The following is a 17,723-nucleotide window of genomic DNA, read 5'->3' on the forward strand; positions in this document are numbered from 1 at the left end:
ACGCTGCTGCTAAGCCAGAGCAGTGCTGTAATAATGCAGCGCTAATTAGCGCTCAGTGGGTGTTATCGGCCCTACGCGGTCCCACGGCGGGGGGACTCTGAAGTGTCCCATGTCAGGAGCGTGTCAGGAACGCGGGAGCTTTGCTGTCCCGGGGCTGCGCGTGCTGAGCCGTGTCACCGCTCCTTGCTGTCCCCGGCAGGAGCTGCTTTGTGCTGCTGCTCCTTTGGGGTTTCCATCCAACGAGGCAGCTCCCCGTGCCTTATTTACATACCTGATTGATGGGATCCCCCGTGCCTTATTTACATACCTAACTGATGGTGATCGAGTAGAATAGAAGCTCCGTGCCATGTGGGATTTTCACACTCGTACACACTGCATTTCAGCTGACATACAAATTCTTGGCTAAGTTCTAGTGGTAGAATGTTAATTTCTTGGGGCTCATTACAGTAACATTAATCATGAACTCTGATTATGTTCACCTTATTCTGAAACTTTATAACTGAAATTAATCAGGTTCCATAATTAGGTAGTACAATAAAATGGAACCTGGCCTTGTTATTTTATAATAGAGCTATTAATTCAGTCAAATGCTAGTTTTTTTGAGGAATTGAAGAAACATCCGCTTTTAAGTATGGGTCATTATGATCAAACTTGTACCTATTAGAACTTCATAAGTATCTTTCTGTGTTGAAAAAATGTTTGCAGAACTTCTGACTAGCAGGTTTATTGTGTGTTTAGCATTGTGATGGACTGAGAAACCTGGGGATTTCTCCTTCCTGGTTAGCTAAATCTTGATTATAAGATGCACACTTGCTCAGCAAGTCCCTGACATACAGTAAATTGGGATCTGGGGGCTTTCCAGGGAAAGACAGCTGTGTGCTTGCCCCAGTCCTGAGTTCTGTGGGTTCCAGCTCTCAGCTGCTGTGTGAGGCTGGTTGGGGAGGCTGGGGGTACCTCTGATGTGACCAGGTGAAGCCATTATTATACTCAGCCTTTTCTGGCTGCACTTGCCTTTAGGAAGCCCAGGCCCTTGAGACCTGTGCAAAACTGGAGTAGAAAGACCTTTCCCTCAAGAGAGGAGGATCAGGCTGCAAGACGTGAGTTAAGCTGCACTTTCTCACCTGCTCAGCAGCCATTCTTGCTACCCCAGCTGGGAACTGAATCCAGCTGCTGGTGTGTGACACTGTACATGATCATGTCATTAATTACATTCACCATCTTTGAGGAGCTTCATTGCTAGTGTAGCAATGACCAGAATTTATTACAGTTCAGTGACACTGGAATTCTGGCTTATTTCTTTTTTCTTATTTCTTATTTCTTTGCCCTTGCACTTCTACTTTGGTTTTTTTTATCCTTCCTGATGCAGTTTTTGCACAGTTTCTGTTCTCATGTTCAGTCTGAGGACTGGAAATAATAAGTAAAACATGCCTTGAGAGTGAAAGGGAGAAATGGAGGGACTCTGAGTAAAGCAAGCCTAGTACAGAGCCTCTGAGACTAGCATTTTCCTTTTGTTGTGTGCTGCCAAAAGAAGTCTGATTTTTATGATGTATATTTGAAAACTGTGTACATTTTGAGGGTTTTTATGTTAGTGGTAGCTCTCAGATCCCTTGAGAATAGCTTGTACTGCAAATTTTCATAATTTTTTAATTGAAGCAGTCATTTTCTTTCTTGTATAGATAGCGTTTGCTAATTTTTAAATTTACTGTCTTGAGATACATGCAGGAATTTGTCAAATTAGTCATTAATTTTTCTGGAGACAGGACCTGCAGTCAGATGCTTGGGCTTGCTTTGCTAATGGGTGTTTCAGCCATGTGCACTGCTGTACAAGCATGATCCACTGATGGATGATGGTAGGAATTGTTGCTTGGAGCTAGATTTATTTTTAAAATTGTCTGGGATTTTTCACTGCTAGAGGTTATATTGTCTCTCAGTCTGTATTTTGCAAGCATAATGACTTCCCCCAGCCTTTTCTTGGTGGAAGGAGCTGCCAGGGTCTGGTGGTGTCACTTAGCTGAGACAGAAGTGGATGCCTTTGGCTGCTTCTGTTCTATTGCAAAGAGAAATGATCCATGACAGTGACCCCTCTTAATAAATACTTGAACCACAGACTCCTTTCTTCTTGCTAACTTAGCTGGAATGCTGGGGCTGGATTAGGGATACTGTTGTGTTTTGTTTTATCCATGGAATGAAAGCATTTACTGTTCCTGTGCAGCCACAAGAACAGTCAGAACACAGCTGGCAACAATCTGCTGGCAAGCAGGTGGACACAGACTAATGTCAGAATTCAGGAGTGAGTTTTTTCTGGGTTAGTCCAACCTGGGTTTCTTCATGATGAGGATCTTTTAGAGAAAGTACCTACCTGCCATCTGGCCTTCCTGAAGACTTCCATCTTACTGAGAATCACAAGTTTCAGGCTGATGTAGTCCAAAAAAAAGGGTATCCAGTGAATATTTATAGAAAGGCATGTTTTAACAGTCTGGGATTAGGGTGAGCATGTTCCCCCTGCTGCTCTGGGCCCTGGGATGTTGGGTCCATCCTGCAGAGCACTGGAGTGGCCTGCTGGGGTTACAGAGAGCCTGGGAAGTGATTGTGAGAGCAGGAGGAATCTGCCAGGGGCTCATTCACTGACTCTGCTTCTGCTGTTCATCCTGTGCCATGTGGGTCTGGAACTGGAGTCTTTGATTCATGACTGAGGAGGAGAAAAGGGGAAATGTTGGTGTGTGTGTGAGTATCTCCCCATCTGTGCCTCTTCAAGCAGTTACATCAAAAACCTGTTGTGTGTCTGCATAAGAAAATGCCTTCTTATGCTCCCCAGTCTAAACTCACTGGTGTCCAGCACTGGGAATAGTCATGGTGTGAGTTCTCCAAAAACAGGAGCACCTGGGCATTTTGAGTAGCTCCGTTAGTGCCAGGGCCTTGTCTACACACCATAAACACTTGAGGGCACTGGGTAGAAGGACAGAATAGGAAGGAGAGAGTAACAACAGCTGAAACCACCTTTTGGCAGGGTGGCATTTGCTCCTTCCAGCTCAGGCCTGCTCCAATAGCCAGAATGTCAAAACATTAAAGCTCAAAACCAGTTGTGGAGGGATTCAGGGAATTTCTTCTTGCAGCTTGAAAGTCCCTGAGCTCCAGAGGGATTCCTGCATGTTTGTTGGCAGTGGACAATTAGCAAAATGTATTTTTAAACTATGTTTTGAAGGAGAATTCCAGCACTGTGGAAGGTGACCACAAATTCAAGAACCAGTGTAGTGAAGAAATACAGAACTGAAGTGTGCAGGTTTAAGAGGTGTCTTAAAAAGACAATTAATGTTTCAAAGAGAAAATAATTTATGCAAAATATGTTACAAAATCTAAATGCTAATAAATAAACAGTACAATGTATTTTCTTTTAGACAGTTTGTTCTCACTTAACAGGTACTGAATGCTGCTTGATTGCCAATTTTTGAAGTTAGTTTTCATTCTATTCACCTTGTTTTGTACAGTTGCCCTGTAATTTTAAAATTCAATCTTTTGCTTTGAAGCTACATGAAAATATGGTGGGATAAAGATCCAGAAAAATAGATTTGTGGTTATATAATTTCTCTTTATTATAAAAAAGTTGCTTCACCATATGAAACTTGTTTTTTCCTATATTTTGGAAGGCTCGTGTTCCCATTTTGTTTTTCACAGAGTCAGCATGATATAATGTGTTCCTAATTTCTGTAATCTGTTATGATTACAGGGTAGTGGGTAGTGGTATAAAAAGTTACTCTCATACAGTATTGAGAAATCTTGAAGATTTAAAACCAAAGAATGGGATATAAGAATGCTTCAGATATTAAATGATAGACAAATAAGCAATGTACTAATTGTTAAAGACTTAATACTACCTTAATTTCCCTTTTCTTTAAAGGTTTTGGTTTTTTTTCTTTGTTTGCTTTATAATGTTAAAGGATTTTAAACTTTTACCATTTGTTCCAAATTACTACATATTTTAGCAAGGGGAAGTTTCTTTTGAGTAACATTTTACATTCTAGGAGTCTTATAAGGACTTGTTTCTGTTGCCACTTCTGTCAGCAGCTGCCTGTGACAGAAGTAGCTTTTGGACCCCTTTGTCTTTAAGCACAAATAAAAATGCCTGATTTGGCAGACTCTCACAGCAGATTTTGTAGCTGCCTGTTGAAGTCTCCTGCCCTGTATTGCCTTCCAGAACAGTGAGACTTAATAAAATATCATCAGCCTTGATTAACAGTTGCACAACCAAGCTTTGTTGTTAAAAATCAGGCTGTATTTCAATGCAACAAGTAACGTTGTGGAGAATTATTTTTTTTTTTTTTTAAATTTTCATTTCTAGGAAAACTTGGCTGTATATTTCAATAATTTCTTAGAAGTTTGAATAGTTAAACTCTCCCTCCGGAAACAGTAGATAAAATTCTACACATTAAACACAGTAAAAATGGTGCATATTCTGCAAAGGACAGAATTTTAGATTAAAGTTGTCTGGGCACAAAAGCAGTAACAAAATGATCCCTACAAAACAGAGTAACTTAATAACACAAGAAATAACTTTTGTTAATTTGAAGCTTTAGAAACTGAAGCTTGTAAGATGTAATTAAATTATGGTACTGTACATACCAGTCGTTCTCAGTAATTGAAACTTTACAATATGAAAAATACATTACATCTGTACAGTTTATACAGGTAGGTAGGATGAGTTCTGAAAAAGATTCACTTCAAGGCTCATACTCCGAAGTCAAAAAAATACCGCACAACCGAACTAATTACAAAGTGTAACTGGGAATAAAGGATCTCTGCGCTGGGCTCCAGCGGCCCGGCCGTGTCCCGAGCGCAGCGCTATGGCAGCGGCTGGCTGCGCGCCGCCGCCGTGATGGTGCTGAGCTCCAGCTCGGCCGCCGCCTCCGGCCCGCCCGGCTCGTACGGCTTGTGCGCCAGCAGCTCGTGGTGCACCCCGCAGTAGCTCAGCGCCGGCTGCTCGTAGGCTAGGAACGTGGACACGTTCATGGACAGCGGGATCTAGGGCGGGAGCAAAGGGGACAGAGACAGTTAGCGATGGCACAGCCACAGGCTGCCTGAGCTGCGTGGGAGAACCGGACTGACTGCCCTCTGCACCCCTCTGCCCCGCCTCTGCCCCTCCTTTGTATCCCTGTCCCTCTCCTCTGCACCCCTCTGCCCCTCCTCTGCATTCCTCTGCACCCCTCTGCCCCTCCTCTGCATCCCTCTGCCCCTCCTTTGTATCCCTGTCCCCCTCCTCTGCACCCCTCTGCCCCTCCTCTGCATTCCTCTGCACCCCTCCGCCGCTCCTCTGCATCCCTCTGCACCCCTCTGCCCCTCCTTTGTATCCCTGTCCCCCTCCTCTGCACCCTTCCGCCGCTCCTCTGCACCCCTCTGCCCCGCCTCTGCCCCTCCTTTGTATCCCTGTCCCCCTCCTCTGCACCCCTCTGCCCCTCCTTTGCATTCCTCTGCCCCTCCTGTGCACCCCTCTGCCCCTCCTCTGCACTTCTCTGCCCCTCCTGTGCACCCCTCTGCCCCTCCTCTGCACTTCTCTGCCCCTCCTGTGCATCCCTCTGCTCCCCTCTGCACCCCTCTGCCCCTCCTCTGCCCCCAACCCTGCTGTGCTAAAGTTCTATCCCTGCCCTCCAACACTGTGCATCTTCTGCATGTGTGCTTGAGATTAAGATGTGCTCCAAGTTAAATTATCTTTGGAGTGTGATTAACCTCAGCTGTAATCACTCTGTCAGGGAATATTGCCAATGAAATGGAAATGCTTTTCTGAGTGCCTTGAATTTGTCAGTGAGTGTGACACCTCTGGCCTGCTTGGAAATACAGGTGAGAGGGTTCCTGCTGCTGAAGGACTTGGGGAAGGAGACCTCAGCCCTCCTGGCATTGGAACTAAACAGGGAGCATCCCTGTTTGTATCTCCTCCTTTGCAGCTGTCCTTCCTCTTTTCATTCCTTCTGGAATGTGTCTTAATAAAGTTTCTAGTTATGAAGAACCTCCTGTTCTTTTAGATTAACAAACAATCTAATAATACCACAGCAATTGTACTGATTAGTTCTCATCTCTGACAGCAGTTCTGGAGTAAAACCCAGTGCAGTGTTTAAGTACCAGTGATTTGTGAGCTTGATATTGTTTGGAGTTCAGGTTCAGATGAGCATCAGAACACCCCAGCTTATCTTAGATTTGCAGTTCAGAAGCCTTAAAATTGTAGTTTCTATTCAAGGAAGCATCTGTTCTGCAAGCTGAATTTCACTGCATAGTATTAATTTTTTTGCAGTTAGGGGGAAGTTCCAGCAACCTTCTATCTTTTCAGTCAGGAAGTGTAAAGCTCTGGACTTACTTTACATAGAAGGTGCAGCTAAAAGTTTGTAGTTACAAAAGTGTATGGCAAATCAGAATTTTTAAAAAAATAATTCTCTTCAGTCCTGAAAAGAATGTGGTCCAGTGTTTGGAATTTTTTGTTTGCTTGTTTGTTTGCTTTTGTTTTGTTTTGTTTTGTTTCTCTTTAAATCATCACTTGCAGTTGAAAAGTTACCACAGACTAAAAAGAAAGTGCCTTTTTTATTTTTTTTTTCCCCTTAAAAAAAAAAAAAAACAGAGGCAGATAATTTGGGTCTGGTGTCTCTGTAGCAATTACACGGATCTGCAGGAAATGGGTTATTTTCTCCAGCCTGCAGAAGTGTATTTACTTCTAAACAGATGGGAAGTAGCTGGGGAGGGGAACACTTGTAGCTCCAGATGAGTATCTCAGCAGTCAGCAAAGATGGGAAAGGTTCTTGCAGAGGCCTTACAGCATTTATTAAACTTCTGCTGTTGTGCCTGTGTTCTTATCTGATGGCTTGACCTTGGCTGAGCTTTCATAAGACACAAAGTTGCAATTTTTTCTAAATATATTGTATTTAGAATCAGAGGCAATATTTTCAGCCTAAGGATTTTGGTATTTTGTTAAATTTCATGGACATGGGGTGTTCAGACCTCTTGGGGTCACAGAATCCTGAGAATGAAAACTTGGAAAATAAAGGTGTAAGGGGACAGCCACAGATTTGATGTGGCTTGAAAATGTTATGATGGAATTTATACAGGGCAATGGAATATTTTCCATGCAGATGACAGAAATAGAACTGAAAAGCAGATGATTGTGAAGAGGAGGGATGTAAAATAAGTAAACCAGACTGAAATAGGAGAATAAAGGATGGAAGCAATAGAAGTGATGGAGCTGTGATGTGTTGTTCTCAAAATGTACATGATTACAGGGTAATGACAATGCCATACAGGGAATAGGCATGGGAATGTGGTGTATCAGCATATGGTCAATATGTCAGCATTTCATCTATTTCATATAGAAGTTTTGCTGTTGCCTTCAGTTAAAAAAGAAGCAAGCTCTTGTAATACATACCAGGGAACTATACAGCTGCTGTGGACACAAATCAAAATGTTTTTAGCCATGGGAAGATTCTTGTTATTTCAAATGGAACTCAAAACAAACCTGATATTTTACCTTCCATCAGTTTGTCACTGTGACTTTTTTTTTTTTTCCCTTAAGGAGCCTTAGGACAGGACTATAATGTTTTGTACCTGCACTTACATCTCCTGCCTCTGTACCCCTGCATTTAAGTTCTCCTTGTGATTTAGGCAGGTCTTGCATGTAACAAGTCCCTTAATTCTTCTCTAGAATGCCCTAGAGCTGTCTGATAGCCAGTTATGAACAGAAAATACCTATCTGATTATCACCTAGTCCCTTTTGTTTCATTGTCTACTTCTTCAAGCACTTATTCACTTAAAACTGCTGTGCTGTGAAACAAGGGAGATACTTAAACTTCTGTTAAAGGAGCAACTAAATCTGTTACAGCCAATTTATGATGGTCATGGATTTAGAGTTCAGATCCTGGCACTGAGTGCCTGGGGTTGAATTGCTGTCCCTTGAAAATGCTAAGAAGAGATTACTCCAGCAATCTCTGGTCACTCTAGAAGACCTCTGTTTTCCTCCAGATTTCTCAATTCTTAGGTACTCTTTGGTGTTTACATATTTCAGCCTTTCCAAGTCCAGATTCTGAAGGCTGGAAAGGGCAGTGCATTGCAGGATCAGCTGGTGAGAGCTTTGGCATGAGACATCCCAGGGACAGCTGTCAGCTCAGCCAGTTTTCCTTGGCAGTGGCACCGAGGAGTTCAATGCAAAGGGAAGGATTTTTTTCAGGCTTTTTCCTGCTTTCCTCAAACTCATTTTCTATCAGTTCAGGCTGTAATTAAAAATCTACCAGAAGTGCAAGCAGTAAGAATAGCTTTCACTGAGCAGCAAAATTGTTCATCACATAAATACTAATGCCCTCTTGATGAGGGAGAATTGTGTTTTCTCTTTAAAGGGCACATCTGCCCAGATGTTAGAATTTCCAGTACTGAGGAACTCTTGCTTTTTTTTTACTGTGGAATGTTTCATGTGTCCTGCTTGGCTCTGGCAGTTTTTCTATTCTAACATGTTCATCTGTGCTTAACTTGGGGTCTCACATTGTGAGATACAATGCAGGTGTTTTGTGCCCAACCTTCACTGCTGTGTCAGACTAAAATGCACATTCCTGGCAGAGAAAGACCAGAGTGAGGAAGCAAAGGGCAGGTGAGGAGCCTGAAATCCTTTGAAGTCTTTTAAACTCTCAAGGGGAAGACCCACTGTCTCCATGGCAGTATAAACAAAATAATCTCTCACTGAAGTTGCTGCTGTGTCTAGACTTCAGTTGTTTCAGTGGCTGAATGCCCTAGGTTTATATTGATACTAAAAACCTTTACCAAGTGCATGATTAGAATTGTAGTCCATCTGTAATAGTAATATTTCCTGTTCAGTGTTCAACATGACTTTTCAGTAATTTATGATGCAGCACATTCCCTGGGAAGGGGAGCGTGGTGTTAAAAAGTAAAAAATCACCTTGACAAACAAAGAGCAGAACTTCTGAAGGTTTGCTTTGAATGCTGGACACTTGAACAGTAAACTGTCACTTTCTGAGCATTGGAAGAGAGTCAGAGAGCATTCAATCACTCTAACAGGTTCCATGGGAAAACCAGGCTATTTTTTGTTGTTGTAATGTCAATGTAGATTTGATATCTTAAAGTAGAAGGAATTGAAAAAAAAAATTCAGCAATTTGCACATACTGATTTTTACAGTCACCTTTACCAGGTTTTGAAATGCCAGAGTGAACAGCTGCTAACAGCTGCTAAGCCCTTTCTTCTTAATTTTAAGAAGATGATAAGCAAGAGGAGAAAGCAGAACGAAAAGGTTTTTTATTTCACTGATTCAGTTCACTGGGGTTCAGACTAAGACATAATGAGCCATGGCTTCCCAGTTGCTGGACATTTTGTCTTGCATCTTGTTAATTTTTCTAAAATTTGAACAGGGTGATATTTACTTAAGATCTTTCCTTCCTGCAAAGAATGTGACATTTGTAAGACGAGAACAACTTGTGTCTTGATTAGCTCTAATTGCATGCTTGACTCTGAAAGGAATGTGTATTACATTTTTTCAGTTAGACACTTCTGCTTGCTAATAATGTTAGAAAAATGAATAAGTTATAAATACTGTTCTGCCTGACAAACTAAGTATCTCCTTGCTTTTTTTTTTTTTTTTTTTTTTTCTGTGTGGTTTCTTTTGCATGGGTTTTTATTTGTTGGTTGGTTTCGTTTTGTTTTGTTTTTAATTTGAACAACCTGCAGTTTTGGATTTTTGTTTCTTTTTAATAGCAATCCTTCAAGTTCTAATGTAGTAAAGTGAATTAAGGAAGTAGATATTAGTGTATGTGACTAAATAAAAATTAATCCATTCAGTTGCTTGAAATATGCTTCATAATATTTAATAGAGGTGTACATTATCCTAAAGTAGCTCTAAAATGTTATTATAATTAGATCCGTATCTAACTGAGCACTAACCTTTTTAGGCTTCTCATTTGTTTTTAATTTGTATGCAAAGCTTGGTGTTTATTAGATAGGCTCTGAAGACATAATTACTGAGGTATCATTTAAAAACAACAGTGCTGAACTCTGTGGAACTAAAAGTGAATCAGCACAGATAACAGCTTTTACTTTAGATGCTGGATGCATGATGGACTCAAATCAAAGTACTGCCTTGCAAGCTTTTGTTGCATGTAGAAAAAGGGAGCTATCTTTTGTTCTGGGTTTGTGGGAGCTTGGAGAACCTGAGCATCATACTGAGAGACATCTCAGTTACAATTCTCTATTTAACAATCAACAGATTGTCTTAAAGTATGATGGAATTGTGTGAATGAAAGCACATTACAAAAGACAGCTTTGAAGAGTGTATTTGTAGAGATTTTTATGTTTAAGCCACAAGTGTAGGTAATGTGTGTATGTTGTACTGCACACTTGGTAAGTCGTGGGTCAGTGCACCCCCCTCCCTCCTTCTCTGAAAGTTCTAGAATGCTAAGAAGCAAACCAGTGAAATTAATTGGATTTGCATGATAGATTTGTTTCATGGTTAGGGGAGGTCTGTGTCCCTTAAGTCAAAACCTCTTGTACTACGAAGTAGAACAATCAGGGAATTAAAGTTCTTCTAATCTTGTCCAAGCCAGGCTCAGTTGAACATCAAGGTGCCTTGTTCTGTTAGAGAGCCTGGGGGCTGGTCGTGCAGCAAGGCTTCCACAAACCCAGGGGCACTCTTGGTGTTCTGGAGAGCAAGGTCTGTGCATGGTAATCAGCAATAATGAGCAACACCCACTGAAGGCTGCCAGGTGCAGCATCCAGTCATTCACAGCACCAACAGCAATTATCTTCCCACATTTTTATTAATTGCTCCTGGTTTGGTGGATAGTTGAACTTTTTTGCCGTGGGTAGGCTCTAAGTAGAATTTTTGTATTCCTCAGAGGATGGGTTCACAAGCCTTGGGTAGGCTTCTGTAGAGTGCGATTAATATGATCTTATTTTCTTCTCTAATTATTTTAATGTAACAGGCAATTTTCATATCCCCTAAGTACTGTAACAGGCAATCTCATTACTTTTCATCAGGCTTGTTTACAGAGAAATAAAGCAGCAGCAGAATAAACAACACTGAATGAAACAGAAGCTGAAGTATTGCCTACTCTGAGTATTCAGAACCACAACTCAGACTCCACAGATCATGAGTTGACCTTAAGAAAAGGAAGGTATTTTGATTGATAAATCTTTAGCTGCTTCTTTACTTTTCAGTGTGTGAATGGTTGGAAATTTTATACAGTTTGTGCATCTCACTATGAAGGCTAAGTTCTAAATTCAGTGCAAGCAGAAGTTATTAAAACCCCAGTAAGAAGGGGTTTAGAAAACACCAAGGAATCTGATAAACTGGTGATGTCAACCTCTTCCTTTTAATGCTGTGCCCTTTCTCTCTCTTACCTTCCAGATCTTAACCTTTCTTACTCACTTTGTTTTGTAGTTTTCCCTCTATTTCTGTCTCTGGAAGGAAGAATCCTTCTTTTTCCTGACCACATTAATAACTTATGTAAGCTCTCCATCTTCCAGTTACACTGATGTTGGCTGCCTTTAGTCTATTATCTCAATCACCTTTGCTGTTCTTTGCACACCATCTCTTTGGCTGCTCTTCACTGAGAAGCCCTAATGCTCTCTTCCCTTAAGTACCATATCCCAAAACAGGCTTTCAGATACAGGAGAGTCTGGTGGTGCTGAGACAAACAGTGAAACCATGCTCTGTGGTTCTGAATTTTGGGTGTTAGTTGTCAGCCTAGGTACTGAAACAGTTCTGCTGCTGCATGGACTGTGATTGTGGCTTGGGGCTGTCCAAAGGCTGGTCCTGCCTAGTGCTGCATGAGCCTCAAGGAATGAGCTGATGACACCTGCATATGCTTGGATAAATTGGATTTCCCTGGGATATCATAAGCCAGGGCCACAAGATTTATAGATCTGGAGGGAAGTGGAACTTGTGTCTGAGAGCAAGGAGGCCTTTATTATTTACTCTGCTAGCTTGATTTTCCCAAAAGTTAGTCTGTAGAAACTGAGTTGAAGACAAGCTATGTATTTCATTTGTATTCTGTATTACTGGTATCTTGAGATTAAAATGGGGCACCAATTAAAAAACCCACAGAAACCAATCAAAAGCTGATGTTTTTGATATTTTTCTCCTGATTTTTCTGGAGGAAGATCTTGCTGTCACATCTGCAGCTGGCAGAATCCTGTCCAGAGTGTTCTGGCAGCTGAAGCCACAGCACTGGCTCAGCAAAAGTGTGCTGGCAAATCCCTTCCTGCAGATGCAGCCATGCTTCATTTTATTAGCCTGGTGTGTGTCAGGCAGGACTTTCTGCAGCTGGGGACTGCAGTCACAGTGTTCTGCTGCCATTACAGCACTTCCAGCTGGCTGCCAGGGAATTTGAGGCATTCAGTGGTCAGTGATGCAGCATCAGGGACATTCCCATGTCATCTCAAGTCCCAGAGCCTTAGGAAGTGTGTAAGAAGGGTTTAAAAGCACAAATTATGCAGCTCCCTCCATCCCTTGGCTCCCTTTCTCTGTGTCCTGCTGCATTTCGTGGTGCTGTACTGAGAAAAGCACACCTTGAGCTGTCTGGTATGTGCAGATCATGTAAAAGCATAACATCCAAGTGCCTCTTTGGGCACAGGAAACTGCTCATGAGCAGTGAGGATGTTAATCATGGGATTTGGATTTCTGTCCCCAGGGTTGCAATAGAAACTCCTCTTTCCATTTCAAACAATTTGTTTCTATGGAGTGGTGTCACGTTGTGCACAGTGTTCTCCAGTTATTGAAAAATCCAACATTCACAGCCTGCATCAGCTTAAAACGTGAGTAATATTATCCCAGTGACTAATCCAGACATACCTGTCCTCCACAGAGATGGAAAGCCTATGCTGAGACTGCTTTAATCCATTTGCTGGTTTTTATGGTCTCAAAGTCCCTTGAAGTACCTGACTCAAATCCAGATGTGCCCCACATGCTGAGTTTTGCATGTAGATCTTTAAATTAGTTGAAGGATACAGGCAGATTCCCTTGGGATTTAATAATTTGCTAAAACTAAAATGGTTTGTTTATTGCAGGAAATGTTTTCCATTTGAAATCTATTTGGCACTGTGTAATGCAGCTGTTCTCATTGAAAATGTAATACATGCTGCACAGAATTCCAGGTTTTCTTCTTACTTTTTTATCCTTCCTTCCTTTGTTCTGTGACGTGGATTTGTGTTGCTCAAAGAGGAGAGGATGATAATCTCTTCAAAGAATAATTAAAACAGGCAAAAGACCAATTTGCCATATAGCTACCATTGCACTTTGGTTGAATAACTAGCACACTGATATTTTCTAACAGTTGGAACAAGAACTTTTTCATATATCTTAAAAAACCCCTTAGAATGATGCCAAAATGCTACTGCAGTTTTGGCAGAGGCTCTCCTGGAACTGAGCCCTCCATCTTTGTTAGTGGCAGGAGAAATGATATATTCACACAGAGGGAAGAGGCTTCCTGAGGGGTATTAGGAGAAACAACCCAAAACACAGAATTTAAACCAAAAATTTCTTACTGAAAATTTTAAAAAATTAATAGAGAGGAATATATCTAAAATCCCCACAAAATGTATATTTAAAGTGTAAATTAAATACTGCTTTATCAGACTTGGACTTTACCATGGAATGAGCAGTGTTTTTTTTTTTTTTTTTGTTTATTTCTGCAGAATTGTATTTTTATATATTATTTATTTATTTCTGAAGAATAGTATAATTTCATAAAACTCTTCTGAGTGAAGTATTTCCGATTACATTACCGAATGGCTCTGTGTAATTATTTAAGGAAATTAAAGTAAGATGTTGGTTAAAAATTGAATGATACTACAACAGAAGACTAATACCAGACACAGCTTGAAAAGCAGGAGCAGGGCTTAATATAATTTATAAATTTCATGGGAGCATGGGATATATTGATCATTCAGTTGTTAGTAAAGGTTCTTAATAAGATTACTGTATATACCTGACTCATAAAAAAATTTTCTGATGGGACAGAAGTAATAATAGATTGTTTCTTTTCCTTAACCATTGCATCCTCTACATAATTTGATATTTATGCTAAAGAAAAAAAAAATCTTCTAAAACCTTATCTCCCTCTTTCAATGGCCTTCCTATTATATTTTATCACTGTCTAATTCTTGCGGGAAAAATTCCTAAGCAGTATACAGTATATGTTAGATTTTTTTTTTCTAAGATACATTACTATTAAAGTATTGTGCATATTAGTGCACTGCTGCTATGACATTTGTGTGTGGCACTCAGACTGGCTGTTTTGTACTGAATTGTCCAAAACTAAACAATTCTCCAGTTTAGGAGTACAAATGTTTCAGGGCAGGAAAGCATTACTTGGGCAATTCAATAATGAAATAATTCCAAGAAATCCTGAGCAGCGAGGGAAAGGGACCCTGGCTGGGATATTTCTTCAGAGCCAGCCAGCTACCCACAGTCTCTTTGATCTTCACCAGAACCCATACAAATATGTTTATTTTCTCACTTCAGCAGTGCAGGAGCAATCCCCAGCCCTTGTGCATGGCTGCTTTGGGTCAGCATGTTTCCCTCAGGTCAAAATAAAATAAAAATTGCTGTGAGATAAAAGAAGCTGCTTGGGTATTTCTGGTACTGAGTAGGTGGAGGATGGCTCCCTTCATGGAGCTGAGATGTTAAACAGTATCAAACCCCCATGTCTAACAATAGCACACATCCTGATGATGGGACATTCCACTTAGATGGAAATTCAAGAGTCTGAGAGATGTTGGTGTGAATTAGAATGAGAAAACCAATTAAGTACTTTTGAGATTTTTGACATATTTTCATTTTGAATTAGAATATTTTGTTCTAACTAGTTTTTGTCACACGCAGTCTTAGTAATTAAACCTTCAACAATATGTATTATCAAAATTGATTTTTGAAATGTTGATTAAATCTGTAAGATGGCAATAGTGTATTAAAATTGTAACGAGGACATTGTAGTCTAATCCAAATGTTCTAGACTTTTTAGTGAGATATTGTGCATATATTTTTTCCTTTTTCTTTTTAAAATTAATTTTGTTAATTGCAATTTTCTGTTGAAAAAAAATCTATCCATGTGTTTTTGACCAGTTCTGAGTACCTTGAGAATAATTTCAAGGACTGGTTCCTTTGCTCAGGCCTGACCATGCCATTAGCAGGATGGTGGTCACAGAGTGCCATCACATCTTGTCTCAGACATTAAACACAGACAGAAAAGGTAATCTAGCAACAACAGATGGAGTTACTACCAGTGCTACTGCAGCACTTGGTGGCTGTTACTAATTAAATGACTTAATTAAGTTGTCAGGACAGAATGTGGATAATCCCTATGTCAGTTTGTTATCATCTGGCTGCTTGAGCAAATCAGTGTCTGGTGTGTGCCATGCATCAGGATGTGGTGTGGGCCCCTTGTTTTTCCTTTCAGTTTCCTGAGGCATTTCTGCAATATAGCAATCAAAAAACAGGTGCGGACTCTGACTTGTCCCACAGGCCCAGGGGCTCTGGTGGCACCTGCAGGAGTTTCTAGGCAAAAGTGGTTCTGAGTGGTGTGACTGCAGTCATCAATTCTGTTTGAATGCCTGGTAGGCACACAGCACTAAAGGTCAGGATGTGTCACTGCTGAGGAGTGCTGCTCTCTGCCCAGGGCTGCTAGCAAAGCATTGTGTGAGAATGACTAAAGTAAAATCAGCTTCTAATGCTGCTTTTTCAAAATCTGGTTTTGTGTGGTTTAATATGCACAGCAGGTGGGCTGAAAAATCTGACCAAATTTCACAATTCAATGTCAAACAGAGGTTACATCTAATTTACAAACCTATTTTTTAAATATTTGGACAGAAGTTCTTAAGGGGGATTTTAGAATAAGAGAGAGATATTTGAGAGAATTTTATGTGACAGAGATGTTTTCTGCCTTTTAAAAGAATCGTTTGCTATTTATCATTTTGTTCCTTTTGGTAATGTGCTTTGCACATTAAAAATAGATGAACAGAGAACTATTCAGCTAAGCTACCCAAAGATGCAGGTGGCTGGTGCAGAAATCTGCCAGTCTCAAATTTATATAGGAAAATTCCCTATGAAAGACTTTTTTACCCCAAAGCTGGTGAAGTTCACTGGAATGGGTCACATTTGTTTTCTAGCAATGGATTTTACAATTGTACAGAAAAGAATTCTCCAACCTCATGAACATTAGCAACATGTTTTGTAACTCCCATCTGATTTTACAAGCACAAGGGTTTATAAAAGGGAAGCCTATGAAGATCTCAGTGCTGCTGAATTCTCCCCATTATGCAGTGGGTCTGTGGCTCTTGAGTCAGGCAGCTGCTTTGGTCCCCCAGGAGTTCATGAGAAGACTGTGCCTCTGCAGGGGCTTTGTGTCCCAGCCACACAGGCTGGGCCTCACTTGGAATTTGCCTTCCACAAAGTTTTTAATTGTATCTGCACTCTGCATCTGGCATTGATAGGAAATGGGTCTGGGGAAGGCCAAGTGCTGCCCAGAAAAAATTGCTTTTGCCTGGGATTATTTGAGGACTTGGTGGAAATGTGGGATTTGGCAGGGTGTTGGAAGAGAAAGGTGATAAAATAATTATTAGAGTATCATGATTTAGGAAAGACAGCCAAATTACTGATTGTTGAAGCACTTATTTCACTTCTATGAATTTCTGTAGTAAGTGAAGGCTGGCTTGAGAAGGAAGCTGCTTTAAAGCAACTTGACATGTAAATTGATTAATGCTGCAGTGATTGCCCCAGAAAATGCTCTTGCTTGATGGTCAGCACAAGGCAATCCTTTGTAGTTTTTCTGCCAGTTAAGCTCATACCTTGCATTTCCTCTGCCACTGTTTTTACCCTTCCTTAGAGTGTGAGACAGGTCACAACTGAGGATGGTGTTCCTGGCAGCTCAGTGCCCTGCAGAGGCTGGGCTCTGGATATCTGAGAGCACTGTGCACAGTGCTCTGTGCAAGGAATTCTCTCTGAGAGCACTGTGCAGAGGTCACTGTCCTGGCCTGCAGAGCTCTGGCAGGGCTCTGAGGGAGTTCTGCACTGCACCCTGTGCTGTGCCTCACATCCCATGGTCACACAAGCTCTGTATACCATGTCTGCCCACAGCCATTGCTTTTGCTCAGCCAGGGCTGGATTTACTTTCTCTGTTTCTACAGTGCAGATTGTCTTTCAAATCTCATAATAGGGATAGTTGAAATTGGCTCATATAGAAATAATCACCCATGGTTTAAAAGCAAGTACAATTATGAAGAACACTATTCAGAGGTAAACCTTGTCTTGATGTTACTGAGAAAAGGGATGAAAAGAATTACCTTATGAACTACTCCAGAGGTAAGGTGGCAACTTGAGAAGAGTGCAGCAAGGAAAGGAGGAATAATTAATTTTAAGCTTGGGCTGTATCTGTAAGATAAACCTCTTAGCATCCTAGATAGCCAGCTTTTTCAGTACATGCCATCATTCACTTTCTGGAGTAAATGTAAAAATTGCAGTAGAGCTTTCAAAACACTCTAATAAATTCATTTTCTGAAAAGTAGTTATGTGCTTTGAATAAATAACACATTTTTGTCTTACTGTTTTCCTGTTTAAAAAGAAGAGCTTTAAAGACCAAAAATGAGGAGAGTAAAAGCTGTTTGCCAGCTTGTGCAGAGAAGCTAATGCATTTGCATGGGCTGATGATTTGCATTGAATTGTTGATATGCTCATTTCTTCTTCATTAACAAATTACCTTTT

General features: G+C 40.8%; 2 protein-coding genes across 6 annotated transcripts in view; one reads left to right on the top strand and one right to left on the bottom strand.

Moving 5' to 3' along the window:
* Positions 1 to 17,723, top strand: part of CTNNA3 (catenin alpha 3) — a 374,030-nt gene that overhangs the window by 95,322 nt on the left and 260,985 nt on the right. The window lies entirely within an intron of this gene.
* The window catches only part of LRRTM3 (leucine rich repeat transmembrane neuronal 3), a 70,503-nt gene continuing 57,689 nt past the window's right edge, over positions 4,910 to 17,723 (bottom strand). Inside the window, exon 3 of the mRNA XM_079312300.1 lies at positions 4,910 to 5,016. The gene's annotated coding sequence lies outside the window, so the exon portion shown is untranslated. The remainder of the gene's footprint in view (positions 5,017 to 17,723) is intronic.

The sequence above is a fragment of the Erithacus rubecula genome (genome assembly GCF_903797595.1).
Source record: "Erithacus rubecula genome assembly, chromosome: 9".
In the NCBI taxonomy this organism is placed as follows: domain Eukaryota; kingdom Metazoa; phylum Chordata; class Aves; order Passeriformes; family Muscicapidae; genus Erithacus; species Erithacus rubecula.